Source organism: Aotus nancymaae, unplaced genomic scaffold (assembly GCF_030222135.1).
Source record: "Aotus nancymaae isolate 86718 unplaced genomic scaffold, 86718_ANA_hifiasm-v0.15.2.pri h1tg000003l, whole genome shotgun sequence".
Classification (NCBI taxonomy): domain Eukaryota; kingdom Metazoa; phylum Chordata; class Mammalia; order Primates; family Aotidae; genus Aotus; species Aotus nancymaae.
Window position 1 is genome coordinate 44,035,229 of NW_026988414.1, and position 15,225 is coordinate 44,050,453.

Here is a 15,225-nt window from a genome sequence, read left to right on the forward strand (position 1 = left end):
ATTGAATTTTGAAGGACTTTTGTTGCATTTTTATGTTTTTATTGTTAGTTTCCTCAAAATCACTGCAATATAATACACATTGAAAACATTTTTTAAACAAAGGAAGAGAAAGCAGAATTTCTGGAATGTGTAACCAATACCTATTGCATAATCTAACCCTTAAAAGTTTGGCATAATTCCTCCCAATCTTTTCCTTGACACATAAAGGTATTTTTTCTTAACTATGTTCAAAATGTAGATATAAATTTATTTTTTCACTTGTTTTTTCATATAAACATTTTCCAAATAAGTAGCCATCATTTTAATTCCTGCATAATAGTCAATTGGAAACATCAGTTTCCAATTATTTTCCCAGGATGGACATTGTTTTTTCAATATTTCAATATATTAAATAATGTACTAAGCAGCAAAGTGCATCTTTGCTGCTTAAAGTTGTCATGTGATTCAAATTTGGAAAGTCAAATTAATATCATTAATTCGTTCACTGGACAGTGTTTACTTACTAGACCATAAGCTGTTTGAGAATAAGTATTGCATTTACTCATCTCTGTACCCAGCTCTGCTTTGCATATAAAAGGTAGCCAGAAGGTGTTTATTGAGTTCAATTAAATATACTTCCTACTTTGATAGTTTTCTACTGTTTTGGACGGAACTCAAACAATTAGTTGGCAACCATCAATTGATAGAAGTTCCCAAATAGCTACTAAAGTTAGAGGCAAAAAATATGACAGTTTTTGAAATGTAATGAATTGCATGTTCTTGCTTAGCTTGATACATAATTTTTTTTACAGGTTGCATTTCTACCACTTACAAATTTAGTATGAATTAAGAGCAGGCATGCAAATGGGAATTTTAGATGCAGCACTCTATCAGGCAAAGGATTACATTAACAAATGCCAGAGTTAAACCTTACTATGGCAAGACATTTTTGTCTAATGTGTAAAAACATGCACACAGAGTTAAATGCAAAACAGTATCAGTGATCATTTAGATAGATGATAGATAAATAGACAGTAGGTAATTTTCCAGATGCCTATGTCTTCTCTGAAACAACTTATAAACAAAGAATAGAAGCATAAATCTAGGCAGACATACTAGATTCATATTAATATCAATTGCTATTTATTTTGGCAGACACTGGCTACCTACCTACCTACCAACCCTATTTTATCTTCTTCATAGCCATGTAGCTAAACTACGTTTTCCTGCCTCCTTTGCATTTAGTTGGGTGTGCCCACATGACTGAGTTCTACCTGCTGAAAGATGAACAGACATTATGAGTTTATTGTTGGGTCTGGTTTATGAAAACCTCAGTATTATGATCCTCTTCATCTTTTTTCATGTCAAATGGAAAGGACTTTAAAGACCTAGAAAAGGAAGGAGCCACAAAATAGAGCCCAAGTCCCTCGATGTCTTCACAGAGCAGAACTAATAAACTTCTATTGTTTTAAGCCACTGAGATTTAAGGGTTTATCTGTTATAGAAGCTGGTAGAAATTTATATTTCTTCATTTCCAGAGTGTTCCAGAAGGGATTTAAGACAGCTATCTTGTCTGCACAGCTTTAAGTAAGAAAGAAGCTAAAATGTCTAGGTGCATTCAGCACCAACTAATTAAAACCAGGTAATCTCCAGAGAGGTGCTCTTTTGTTCATGAATATCCACACTTGAAAGAGTCCAGTTTTTCATGGAACAATAGATAAAATTCAAGAATCTGAAAGGGAAGCTACTTAACAGAATTCTCCTCCAGTTGATATTTTCCCAAGTAAACTTTAGTAACCTTATGAAGGAGAGGTAGTTGTTCTCTGTGGGCACACATTCTATCCAGAAGGGCCTGGGTGGGTTTTGAAGCCTGAGCAACTTTCTTTGACCCAGTCAAAGTGAGGCATGCATTTCTTTTTCTTATTTTAAGTTAAGTTATGGGATACATGTGCTGAATGTGCAGGTTTGTTACATAGGTATACATGTGCCGTGGTGGTGTGCTGTACCCATCAACCCATCATCTAGGTTTTAAGCCCTGCATGTATTAGGTATTTGTCCTAATGGTCTCCCTTGACTTTCGCCCCAAGCCCCGACAGGCCCCAGTGTATGATGTTCCCCTCCCTGTGTCCTTGTGTTCTCATTCTTCAGCTCCCACTTCTGAGTAAGAACCTGCAATATTCAGTTTTCTGTTCCTGTTTTAGTTTGCTAAGGATGATGGTTTCCAGCTTCATCCATGTCCCTGCAAAGGATATGAACTCATCCTTTTTTATGGCTGCATAGTACTCCATGGTGTATATTTAGTCATGTATTTCATAGCTTGTCCTATCTTTAGAGGAACTTAAGTAACTTCTTAGCAGAAATTTTTGCACTGGGTGCAACTGCCTCAGTTGTTTTCAGCTATAATATAAAATACTTAACAGACCTTAACATCTACCTTAATAGATTAATCCATTGCCTCCAGATTACATATCCTCTCTGTGGCTATTTACATCAAAAAAGGTTTTCAGTACTTCCTACAGTTGAGAGATTTTGTGTCATACCATGAACAACATTTCCCTTTCTCTAAGTAGTGATGATAAAAGTATAGAGCTCTGACTTTATGTACACAATCACATTTCATTCACACAGTAACCCTGTAAGACAGTTACTACTATTCTCATTTTAAAGGTAACAAAACTGAGAATAACAAAGGATTAGATTTAAACAGTTTGATGATTGCATATCTTTTAGCCATTACCCTATACTGCCTTACAGATTAGGAGCATTTCACATCACATTTGTGAGGCCAACAGGCATCTTAAGCCAACTTCCCTTTAATTAGTAATATTAATTTCAAAGAGACAAACCTCAAAGCTAGAGAAAAATACTTTCATCATTAAAAATTTTAAGTAGAATAGGCACACCATATATGTCCAAGAATTTCTATGTAGGTCAAAAGGAGATTCAGAACTGTAGAAGAGCAAATAATTTGCATTTCAAAGAGATCAAAATAAACACGAGAACAGAGGGCTCTCTAGTTTCAGGAAAGATTAAACAGAAACTATTAATTAATGACTTAGGACAAGCTTTGCTAATTGTTCACTAGTCACTTGAATACAAGATGAATTCGTGTTTTCAAGTAGATACAGTCCAGTGGAAATCAGGGAAAAAGATACCAAAGCAGAGCCAAGAGGGAAGATGAGAAAATTGTGTGGGCTTTTTTTTATTTTTAAAAGGAAGTGTTACTGAACAAAAATCTGCTTTTTAAAATAGTTAATAGTTGCGCTCTATTTGCAATGAGAGGTATTTCAGTGGTAATGTATGAGAAAGCATGAGAGAATTATAGGGTAAAAGTTAAGAGCTCAAAAAAACCTGGATTAAAAATCTAGGCAAATGATGCATCAAGCAAGAAGAGTTCTTTCCTCTTCTGAAACCAGGAGAAAATTGCTTCAACAGGATGATATGGAAATGTTAATAGTCTTTGCCTGCAGTTAAAGACACATCATCATGACTTCTGTCTAACTCCTTCCTGGCAAATCTAGAAAACAAATATTAGGCTAGATATCCTCTTTTGTGGCTTGTGGTAAAGAAAGTTGCTGCTGTATTGGGACTGCTCTGCATTTCCAGAGTTTTTTGGGCAAATGAGTTTTTTCCATGCCCTTGAAGGCAATATACATGAGGGAGCTCCTTTATAACAAGGCCACCTGGGAGAGGTTATAAGACCTATGTAAATAAGATATTCCCAGAGACGATGGAATAACTACTCAACAAGCCAGAATAAAGATTCACTCATTCAGATGAAAGGGAACTACACAGAGGATAGCCCTTGATTGTGGATCCTGAAGAACACCCAGAAACAGCTTCACAAAAGGAGTGAGCTTTAAAATTCCCCAGTCCCAGAGAATACTAAGTTATCTATAGCACAGTTCCAGTCAAATAATAATTTTCTTGATCTTCTTACCACCCCTGAATAAAGAGACAATAGAGGAAAAGAACAAAGATGTTATCTGACTATATCATCACCTGCTCAATTTACTAGTTGTATGCCCATTTTATATCAATTTACATCAATTTCATCGCATTAAATCATATTAACAGCTAATTTAGCTACTTTTTATACAGACAGAATCTCACATTGTCTTTAAAGGCTTCAAAGCAAACAGTAATTGCCAGCACGTATCAGTCCCTAGCCTAGTAACTACAGACCAAAATACTATCTTCATTTACCTCCAGAACTGGTCATCTGCATATGGCTAATTAAGAGGTATCTACAATAGTGGGTGTAAGGTATATTGCCAAGTTAAAATGAGGAAACTGAGGCCAGTGAGAAAAAATGAGAATCCAATTTATTCAGCTCCCGGGCGAGGTTCTGTGGTCCAGGAAGGGGCCAGAGAAGTCGCAATGGGCTTCTCAGGGTGTGGGGTTTTATAAGAAGTGGAGGTAGTTGATTGGTCATTGGGAAACAAAGAGCAGACAATTTCATTGGTAAGGAGATTTGATTGATTGTTAGGGAAACAAAGAGCAGACAGTTTCATTGGTAGGCTGACTGGCTGGGGAGGTTAATGTTAAACTGCCATGGGACAAATCTTCCGCGGGCTTTTTAAATTTTGAAAGGGTTGAGTGAGGAATGCAGGAGTAGGCGTGTGGAGCCTGCATGGAGAAACCAGATAGGAGCAGGTGTGGGGAGCCAGCACAGAGAGATAAGTGTGTCCATTTAGCTCTTCAGCGAGGCAGCCGGCCTTACATTCCGACCTTTTTGATGATATAGGACGTCGCTTCTTTCTGGCTACTTCCTGCTGAACAGGGGTGGAGTGGGGGGGGGTCAGTTGGCCGGTGCCTCAGTTGGGAGTTGGACGTAGGGGTGAAGTAGCATTTGATTTATCGCCACCCTGGAAATTTCTTTTATGCGAGCTTGTAAAAACCTAAGAAAGAATGGGACCAGCATTAGTAGAAGACAAACTATGATTAGGGGAATGACAACAGGAGCTAGCTAGGTGAATATGGGAGATTGCCACCAGTTAAGAGGAAAGTTTGGCGCACTTGGCGTTCCTCGGAGGTCTTCCTTGAGGCGATAGAGAGTATTGACATTTTCTTTTACTTGGTCTGTTTCATTGATGTAATAGCAACACTGTTCCTGGAGAAACAGACAGGTACCTCCTTTCTCCGCCATTAGTAGGTTTAGAGCCTGTCGGTTTTGGAGAGTTACCTGGGCTAGTGACGTAATTTGTTGCTGAAGAGAGGCCAGAGAGGCAGCTGATGTTTCAATGGCCACATGGAGTTTGTTTTCTAGTTGAGCAGCTGAAGTGATACTGTAGCCTAAGGCGTCGCCTCTAATTCCAGCAGCTGCTAAAGAGGAGGCTAGGGAGAGTCCAACTACTATGGGGAGGAAGACAGCTCGTTTGTTTCAGCCCTGAGGGGAAGATGGAAGGAGGGATAGAAATTCAGCTTGCCTATACACCTCTAGTTGTGGGACTAGGGTGACGGGCACACAGGGGAATGGGGAAGAGGTTTTGATAATTTTGGTTAGGGTTCTATTACACCAAAAGTACCCCCCTTGAGGCGCATGAAAGGAAGAGTTTATATTTACTGTGGTGTTGCACTTAAGGCTGTGGTTGCTAGGTGTCTCATAACATAGAGATAGAGAGTGGGAGTGTATTTTGAACAAGGGGATCCCCATTAAAGTGGTCTCAGGTCCTGTGGACTTTAGTGACAGGTTGAATCCAGTTTGGAGGGGAACTGCAGCTAAGGGGGGTTTGTTAAGAGAGGCACATAAAAAACAGTTGGTGAAATTTGTGGCTTTGGCTAAGTTTAACATATTAGCTTCCTGCTGCACTAACGTTAGCCAGGAGAAAGGTTGGGAAGTGTTACCTGAGGGTTTGAGCTGTTTAGTTAGGGTGGCTTTATTTTGCAGGATGATGTTGCCTACTGAGTTGAGTTGGTTTATTTCTACTGGCACAACGCAGATGTAGGACCGAAATATTAGCCACGTACCACTGGGGCGGCTGTCTGTAACCCAGGTGTAAACTTTACCTGCAGTTCCCTTTTCTCATCGCCCATCCTAAGGATTACGGATAGTAAGGGATACCACACCCTGGCGATCGTTACCGGAGAGTAATACACTTTTTGGGGTATTAACGGGTTTGTAGGTTGTGTGTGTAACACATGAAGCATATGGGCATCTGCTATAGGTGGTGCTTCACCGGTGACAATAATCCTTGGTTTGATTATATAGAAAGCAGAGGGCAAAATTATTTCAGGAGTTTTTTATGATATGGGACTTGGATAAAGGGAAATTAAATTGTATAGCTGATTGGCAGCCTGAGGGCTGGGAGTCAGCTTGGGCAAGGTATTGAGTTTTAGTAGTGGGGCCATCTGTCCAGGACTCTTGGAGATAGAACCGCCAGACATAATGGGGACTGGAATTAAGGGGAAGGACTAGAAGGGCCACAATGAGAAAGGTTTGGAGAGTTAGAGGGCGGTAGGCAGGGGCCACGCATAAGGCGGAGCCGAGTGGGACCCAAGGATTTGGACCTCCACTGGCAACTTTTAGGGGCCAGCTTGAGGCGGGACACATGGTACCAAGAGGTGTGACCTAAAAGTTTGGCAGTAGTTGGGGTGGTTAGGATAACAATGTGGGGTCTTGACTACCTGGGCTGCAGAGACCGTGGTTTGAGTTCCTGAAGGAGGACACTGTCCCCTGGCTGAAGAGGTACTGTTGGATGTAAGTCCTTTAATTCCAGGACTACAGGGAGAGTGTGATCCGCGTGTTCCCTGAGTAAGTGGCGGAGGAGGGAGAGATATGGGAGATATGAGGCCAGAGGGGGTGGTTGTACTGGGAGGTTGTGAGAAACCAGGAAAGGCTTGCCGTACAGTAACTTAAAGGGGCTGAGACCCGTTGGCTCCCTTGGGGTGACTCGGACCCAGTCCAGGGCAAGAGGTAGAAGTGTGGGCCAGGAAAGTTTTACTTCTATGGCGAGTTTGGTTAGGTGGTCCTTGAGTATGCCGTGAGCCCGTTCAACTTTACTCGAAGACTGAGGGTGGTATGGGACGTGTAACTTCCATGAAATGTTGAGAGAGAGATTTAGCGACCAGCTGGACCACTTGAGCAGTGAAGGCCGGGCCGTTGTTGGACTGGATGGTCACTGGCAGGCCGAAGCGAGGGATGATTTCTTGCCCTGTGGGAGCGTGAGAGCTCGGGTTAAAGCAATGAGCTCTGCTTTTTGTGAGGTGGTTCCATTGGGAAGTTGGCAAGCCTCAAGGGTGGCTGAATCTATGACTATTGCATAAGCTGCCTTTTGCTGTCGCTCAGCCATTATTATAGAACTCCTATTTACATATAGAGTGAGGTCTGGATTAGGTAGAGGAAGGTCAGTTAGGCCTTCACGTGGTTTGGTTAATGTATTTATGAGTTTAGGACAGGAGTGGGCTGGAGAGGGAGAGTGAGACAGAAGAGGAAGCAAGGTAGCCGGGTTGAGTAGAGAGGTAGGATGGAGGCTGATTGAGGGATTTTTAATGAAGAGTAGGTGAAACTCCTGTAAACGGGAGGGTCCTAGGTGCATGAGAGACTTGTGAGAGAGTAGGTCAGTTAGCCGATGGGGAGAGAACACTGAGATGGGTTGGCCTAGGGTAAGTTCTAGGGATTCTTTGGTTAGTTCCATTGCTGCTCCTAGGGCTTGCAGACAAGGCTGTCATCTTCTAACAGTAGGGTTAAGCTGTTTTGACAAATAGGCTATAGGCTGATAGGTGGGGCCCAGAGGTTGGGTTAAAACCTTTACTGCTATTCCTTGTTTTTCATCTGTGAATAAGTGGAATGGATGAGTGAGATCCGGTAATTGAAGAGGAGGTGCCTTGGACAGGGCAGCCTGCAGGGTTTTAAAGGCTTGTTTGACAACTCTTGGCTGGGAGAAGGGTCCCAGGGGGGGTGTCTTTAGCTGCTGTATATAAGGGTTTGGCCAGAACAGCAAAGTTAGGAATTTAGTGATGGAAAAATTTTACAAATTTTAAAAGGGAGAGGATTTTATTGGCTGTTTCTGAGGGCTGCAGTGTAAGTAGTGCCTTTTTGTGGTTTACTGTTAAGCCCTTAGTTTGGGGAGTAAGGTGGACACCCAAATAGATTACCGAGGTGACTGACAGCTGTGCTTTGGAAGGGGAAACCCGGTAACCCCTAGACCTCAGGAAATTAAGGAGAGCGGCAGTATGCTGTTGTGACATGGAGTGACATGGAGAGGTAAGGGCTGCAAAGCAGCAGGTTGTCCACGTACTGTAAGAGGAGACTAGGCTGAGGGGGGCAAGAGGTTAGGTTAGCTACTAATGCTTTTTTAAATATGTGAGGGCGGTCTCTAAAGCCCTGGGGCAGGACCGTTTAGGTTAACTGCTGCGAGAAGTTAGTGTTGGGATTGGTCTAAGTAAAGGCAAAGAGGAAATAGGACTTAGGGTGAAGAGGAATGGTAAAGAAGGCATTCTTGAGGTTAAGGACTGTAAAATGAGAAGTAGTGGAGGGAATGTTTGATAATAGTGTGTATGGATTGGGAACTACAGGGTGGAGGGGAATTACTGCCTCATTGATAAGGCACAGGTCCTGAACCAGGTGAACGCCGCACGGCTTTTGGACTGGCAATAGAGGAGTGTTGCAAGGGGAACTGGTAGGAATGAGTCCCTGTGCTAGGAGTTAAGTGATAATAGGCTTTAGGCCTTGGCAATGGGTTTTTGAGATGGGAAACTGAGGACAGGAGGGAAAATGGGTAGGGTCCTTGAGGAATATTTTGACTGGCATGTGATGAGTGGCAATTATGGGCTTAGAAGTATCCCATACTGAGGGATTAACCATTTCAGGAGGAATAGGGGGTTGAAGCGAGGAATCGTGACTGGGTGCATTGTTATTTAAAGTTAATACCAGGAGATGGGTAGAAGATGGGGAGGACTGTGGAGAGCCAATGAGTTGGAGGGTAGCCCCTAAAGTCTGGAGGATATCTCATCCCAGTAAGGGGACTGGGCACGAGGGTATGATTAAGAAGGAGTGGGTGAACGGATGTCCCTCCAGGTAACAAGTTAGAGGATGGGTCCAGTTGGGACAGGAGGGCTTCCCGTTAATTCCCAAAACCGAGACCTGGGAAGGTGTACTAGGCTCTGAGTAGGAAGGCAATACAGAATAGGAAACCCCCATGTCCATTAAGAAGGAAATGGACTTACCCGCTCTTCGTAGCGCCCTGGGCTCAGCAAGGGTGATGGGGGTCTTCGAGTCCGGGTTGCGTTAATTATTCATGAGGCCAAGGAGTTTAAGTGAAGGGACTGCATCCTTTGGACTGGCCTGCCCCTCACATGGAGATGCAGGGGGTGAGCCTGTAGTCCAGAATGGGCAGTCTACCTTCTAGCGTCCAGTTCATTTGCAGATTGGACAGGGTCCGGGAGGTGGACGTGGACAGGGGCACTGCTGGGCCTAGTGTCCCTTTTGGCTACATTTGAAGCAGGGCCCAGGAGGGACCTTTGAAGTAGTCTGGGTGGGTTCTAGGGGACCTTTTTGGAGGAACTTTGAGGAGTTTTCCCCACCAGATGCTGGGCGTGCTGCCGGCCTTAGGGCTGCTACAATAGCTTGGGTTTGGAGGCTTACCTGTTGCTGTAAATGGACCTGGTGGATGGTCTTAGCCTTTTCCTCCCGGCCATTAAAAAGTTTAAATGCTAAGTTTACCAGGTCTCGTATGGGAGTTTTTTATATTTTATACTAGAATGCTTGGATGTAGGGAACTTCGGCCTACTTGCCTTTCCTTTGGCAAAAATTGTTTAAATTAGTGAGGACATTAAAGTTAAGTGTGCCCTCTGGAGGCCGCTTGGACTGGTTGTTTAGCGGATACTGTGGCCAGGCTACGGTGGAGAGGAAGAGTAGCCTTTTGTTTTTTATAGAGAGGCCCAGCTTGGGTAGGTTTAGAACTAGGCATTCCAGTGGTGACTTAGGGTTTGGGTGGGATTTTTGGTTACCCATGATTTTTTTCTTTTCTTTTCTTTTTTTTCTTCTTTTTGTGAAACAGGAGGATTTTATTAAGGTGGCTACTGGCTTAGCAGATTAGCATTTTAATATTAAGCACTTAACAAAGACAGGGCTTGGCTTTTTATACATGAAGTACACAGTGGCACTAAAACAAGTTTGCAGGCATAGAACAAAGGCAATTTATTAAGCAGTAATAGGTACTTAACTTAGGCTTACATGTGATAGTTGCTATGTGACCCAGATGTTTGCTATCTGTAGAGCTCAAGGATTTTAGCACAGGCCTTATCTATTTCTTTTTGATACAGTGTTTAGAAAGCTAGAGTCCTGCCTGCTTGGGCATTTTTATGACCTTCACTGTAGAAACTTACAGTTATTAGCAATAGAGAACAAGAATACAAGAATTTGTAAACTTATAAAACTTGCAAAGCAGGATACAATTTTACTGGAAGGGAAAAAAAACTCACTTACACACTCACTCGGGAACAGAAGGAGAAACAGAAAGAGAAATTGAGAATATAATTAAACGGGAGCTGATTTGCCAAAGGGCAGGTTTTGGGGTTAGGAGCCAAGGTTTAATTTAGGCCTTAAGGGCCTGGAGGAGTAAACAGGGCTTCTAGTCACTCAAGTCTCACCTGCTGCCGCAGAGATGACCGGTAGGCATCCCGGACGACACTACCGGACACCAGAGAGGGTTCAGGAAGAAGGGGACGTCTCCCTCAGGTTCCTGACCCTCCGCAGACCCCTTACGGGGGGAAGACAAGAGCGTAGGGGCCTGGAGGAGTAAACAGGGCTTCTAGTCACTCAAGTCTCACCTGCTGCTGCAGAGATGACCGGTAGGCATCCCGGACGACACTACCGGACACCAGAGAGGGTTCAGGAAGAAGGGGACATCTCCCTCAGGTTCCTGACCCTCCGCAGACCCCTTACGGGGGGAAGACAAGAGCGTAGGGACGTCTCCTCTACACTCAGGTCCTCGAGGTGGAGCTGGAGCCCTGGGCCCTCAGCTGAACAGAGCCGGGGCCCTGGGCCCACAGCAGAGAGGAGTCCCTGACGCGGCCGCGGTTTCAGACAGGGAGTCCGGAGTCAAGCAGCGGGAGAGGCTATGGGTAACAGAAGTCTTACCTTGCGGCTCAGTGGCTCCCTGGTCTAGCTTCAGGTGGAGGAGTCGGTTTCCCCTTTAGGAGGGGGTCTCACAACCCCTCCCGGGTTTCGGCACCAGCTGTAAGGTATATTGCCAAGTTAAAATGAGGAAACTGAGGCCAGTGAGAAAAAATGAGAATCCAATTTATTCAGCTCCCGGGCGAGGTTCTGTGGTCCAGGAAGGGGCCAGAGAAGTCGCAATGGGCTTCTCAGGGTGTGGGGTTTTATAAGAAGTGGAGGTAGTTGATTGGTCATTGGGAAACAAAGAGCAGACAATTTCATTGGTAAGGAGATTTGATTGATTGTTAGGGAAACAAAGAGCAGACAGTTTCATTGGTAGGCTGACTGGCTGGGGAGGTTAATGTTAAACTGCCATGGGACAAATCTTCCGCGGGCTTTTTAAATTTTGAAAGGGTTGAGTGAGGAATGCAGGAGTAGGCGTGTGGAGCCTGCATGGAGAAACCAGATAGGAGCAGGTGTGGGGAGCCAGCACAGAGAGATAAGTGTGTCCATTTGTCTCTTCAGCGAGGCAGCCGGCCTTACAGTGGGTAACTGTCTGCCTACTTGCCTGAGCCACTGAGTAATTTTATTACACCTGTAAATTTTGGAAAAAATATATAACAGATTTGATGCTCTCCAAGCCTGGCTTTCATTTTGGCTGTTTCCATTTCCCCTTGAATATTCTCCAAGTTGAGCCTCAATATTGAAAGTTTCCTATCCTTCCTTACCAAAAATAAGTAGAGAGAAACAGGTAAAATGCAATGCTTTGGAGGATAATTAGAAATCATGTATAAAGCTATATTTTGTTTCTGTTGAAAGAGAGTTCAAATCCAGTGTTTCCTGCCAGGTCTGGGACTTTGGGCTAGATCTCAAGTTAGCTAGAAAGCACTTAGGTAACCCTGGTTGAGTTTCCAGACTTGCTCATACTAAAATTGATTTATTTCAATTTTCAAATGTTTTATACAACTTTCACAACTCTTCCATATCTGATTTTTATGGAGACCAGGATTTCTGAAGTTACAGTTGTAGACATCTGGAAATTGCAGCCTCAGATGTATTTTGGACAGCATTATTCATTAAAAGCTTTGCTTGCTTTTTTTTTTTACCCCTACCTCAACCCACTCTTCACCTACTCCTCTCCATTTGGGAAAGAGCTTTACTGAATTCAAAAAAAAAATTTATCATAGATAGTCTGAAAGTTTAAAGAGATTCCTGTGCTATCCATTTATTGTTTTGTGCCCTTGTTCAGTTGCCAGAGAACTAAATGAGTCATAGAATTTCCAGGCTAAGCAATTTATCATTACCTTATCCATCAAAGCAGCTGTTTCCTCCTAAACTTTCTTTTTAAACAACATACAACCACCATGATCTCCTTCCTTTCTTACCTGTGTTTTTAAAAATAATGGCTGCTTGAAATTCTTCACTTTCTCCATTTTACCAATCTCTTCACTCACCTTATCACTGTATCATCTGTTTGAGGACATTTTTCTGTAGTGTTCTCCTGTCTTCAGAGGAAATCCATGCCTTTATTTGGTTTTGTTTCAGTCCTGACAAATACTGCTTCAACAAACCATATCATTATCCTAAAAAAAATAATAAAATTATAGCTCTTATTTAAGTGCTAGGCACCATATGCACCACCTTTAATGCTCACAATTATTCTGTATTACCAAAAATTCACAGAGGAGATAGTGAGAATCATAGACGTAGATGAATATGTCCTATAACTAACCTATGTCAAAATCAGAATTTGGGCCAGGTATGAGTGAGTTCAAATTTGCGATTTCAGGTCTTTTATGTTGCTTTTGTAAGTCTACTTCTCGATGTTTTGATGTGTGTTTCTTACATAAATAGAATAAGTGGGGAATAAATACCCAGCATACAAAAAATGTGTAAGTATAAAAATATCCAACTTCACATGCTAGGTTTTAAAAGGTACTAATCATTGTGCTTAAGAATTCCTTTGATCAGAATTAATGGAAAGGCCCTAGTCAACTCCCTATAGATTTCAGTTTCCTGCTTTATTCCAAATGAAACAAAGTTCATCTTGTGAAACCTTGGTCACAGTCGGACATTATGAGCAAGCTTTGATTGTCAGACTTCTGCTGACTGTGAAAGCTAAATGGAGTCAGCAGTTTGCCTTCTGGGCTAAAACTGAGAAATATTTGAAAGAATAATAAAGCACAACATTCCTCCACCGTTTCTAGGCTAATCAAAAAACTGATGAGATATAGCCCCAAATTATCCACTTCTGCCTAGCTGAAGGACATTACTAGAATGGGCAAGGAGTTCCAGATGTATAGAGACCTCACCTGCAGGAGGCTTGCTGGTTAGTTATCCACCCTTCTTTTTTGGCAGTCCTTTACTTTGGAGCTGAAACTGATCCACCTTAGTTGAGCTCCTTTTCAGTTAAGTTTTGGCCATGATCTAGTTAGATACTGTCTTCCATGGCAGACATACTTACAGCCAAATTAAGGAATTTAAGCAATAAACAAACTTTCTCTTAACCGCTGCTGAAATAAATCAGAAATAAGATGCCAACTGTTTCTTTATTTAACTGGTGATAAGTTGATTGGGCAAATTCTGCAAAGGAAAATGGTACTCTACAATGGAATTTATAAAAAATGACTCACACTTTACCACAATTCAAAAACGAACAGTAAAGCATAAAGCGTATTATGAAACTTTTACGTTGAACATAGAGTCATCTGATTGTAATTGAAAACCTGTTTCCCTACCCTACCAAAGAAATTCTAAAAGCTATTACAAAAAATATTTTTAAGAAGTGGTAAAGTCATTAATCTGCCCAGGAACCGCACACATCTTGGTCTAGTGATGAACACATTTGAGGGAAACAGGAATTCCTCAGGCTGCTTTAAGTTCTCCATCTCAGTGAAGGACACCAGGTCTCACCTCATTGTAAAAAAGTGTAAACAATCTTTGCTTCTCCTCTCCTACACTCTCCACAGCTGATTGTCTGTGAAGCAGTTCTGTTCTGCCTCAGAATACCTCTTGAATTTGTCCGTTTACCCAGCACTACACCCACGACCCTGAGAGTAACCACTATTTTTTTCTGACTTGAATTAACACCAGTCTCCCGAGTTATCAGCTTCAAGTCTTTCCCTTCTGTGAGTCTGCTTTTCATGTTGAAATCAGATTAATCTTTCCAAAATGTAAATCTGATCATATCACTCTTTTGCACAAAACAAACACTTTAATGGCTTGCCATTGCTCTCAGGATAAAGTGTAAACAGCTTATCACAGTTTATAACCCCCTTGCAAATCATTCCTCTAATTACCTCTTCAGCCTCTTTTCTTGCCTCAGTTTTTGTTCCAACCATTCTGAATGACTTTGTCTCCAATTATAGAGTGTTTTTAATTGTTTCATGCCTTCGCAAACGCTATTCTCTATGCCTGTACCTCTCTCCACCAAGGATGAGGGGAGGAGTGTAAATGGAAATATGCTGTGGCAGAGCTCCTGTATTTTACTTGAAGCAATTCAATATTAAAGTAGACTGTGATGAAGATGTACAGATGCTCCTTGACTTATGATGGGTGACATCCCAATGAACCTATTATAAGTTAAAGATATAACACTGAAAATGCATTTAATATATCTAAACTCCCTAGCCTACCTTCAATGTGCTCAGAACACTTACATTAGCCTAAAGGTGGACAATATCATCTAACAAAAAGCCTATTTTGTAACAGTATTGAATATCTCATGTAATTTATTGAATACTGTACTGAAATGGGAAAAAAGAATGGTTGTATGGGGACTCAAAATATAGTTTCTACTGAATGCATACTGTTTTCACATCATTGTAAAATTGAAACATTATAAATCAACCATTATAAATTGGAGACCATCTGTATACTTCAGTCCCTAGAGGAATAAAAAAAAATAAGATAAAATGTAGATTAAAAAGTCAAAAGAGGAATTGAAATACAAAACTAAAAAAATCAGAGGGAATAAGGTAAGAAAGGAGAAAGACAGGAACAAAAAATGCAAGGGACAAATAGACACCAGATAGCAAAATGGCATCCCTAAGTACAACCACATCAATAACTATATTCAATGTAAATGGACTAAGCAATATAATGAAAGGCAGAGATTATGAGACCAGATCCAAAAGAAAGAACTA

The 15,225-nt window shown here is 41.8% G+C and overlaps 1 protein-coding gene and 1 long non-coding RNA gene across 4 annotated transcripts in view; one reads left to right on the forward strand and one right to left on the reverse strand.

Moving 5' to 3' along the window:
* LINGO2 (leucine rich repeat and Ig domain containing 2) overlaps positions 1-15,225 on the forward strand; it is a 347,291-nt gene that overhangs the window by 322,525 nt on the left and 9,541 nt on the right. The window lies entirely within an intron of this gene.
* The window catches only part of LOC105718793 (uncharacterized), a 102,036-nt gene continuing 97,772 nt past the window's right edge, over positions 10,962-15,225 (reverse strand). Inside the window, exons 7-8 of the long non-coding RNA XR_010344197.1 lie at positions 12,535-12,663; positions 10,962-11,159 (exon numbers count right to left, since the gene is read on the reverse strand). This is a non-coding gene — a long non-coding RNA (uncharacterized LOC105718793). The remainder of the gene's footprint in view (positions 11,160-12,534; positions 12,664-15,225) is intronic.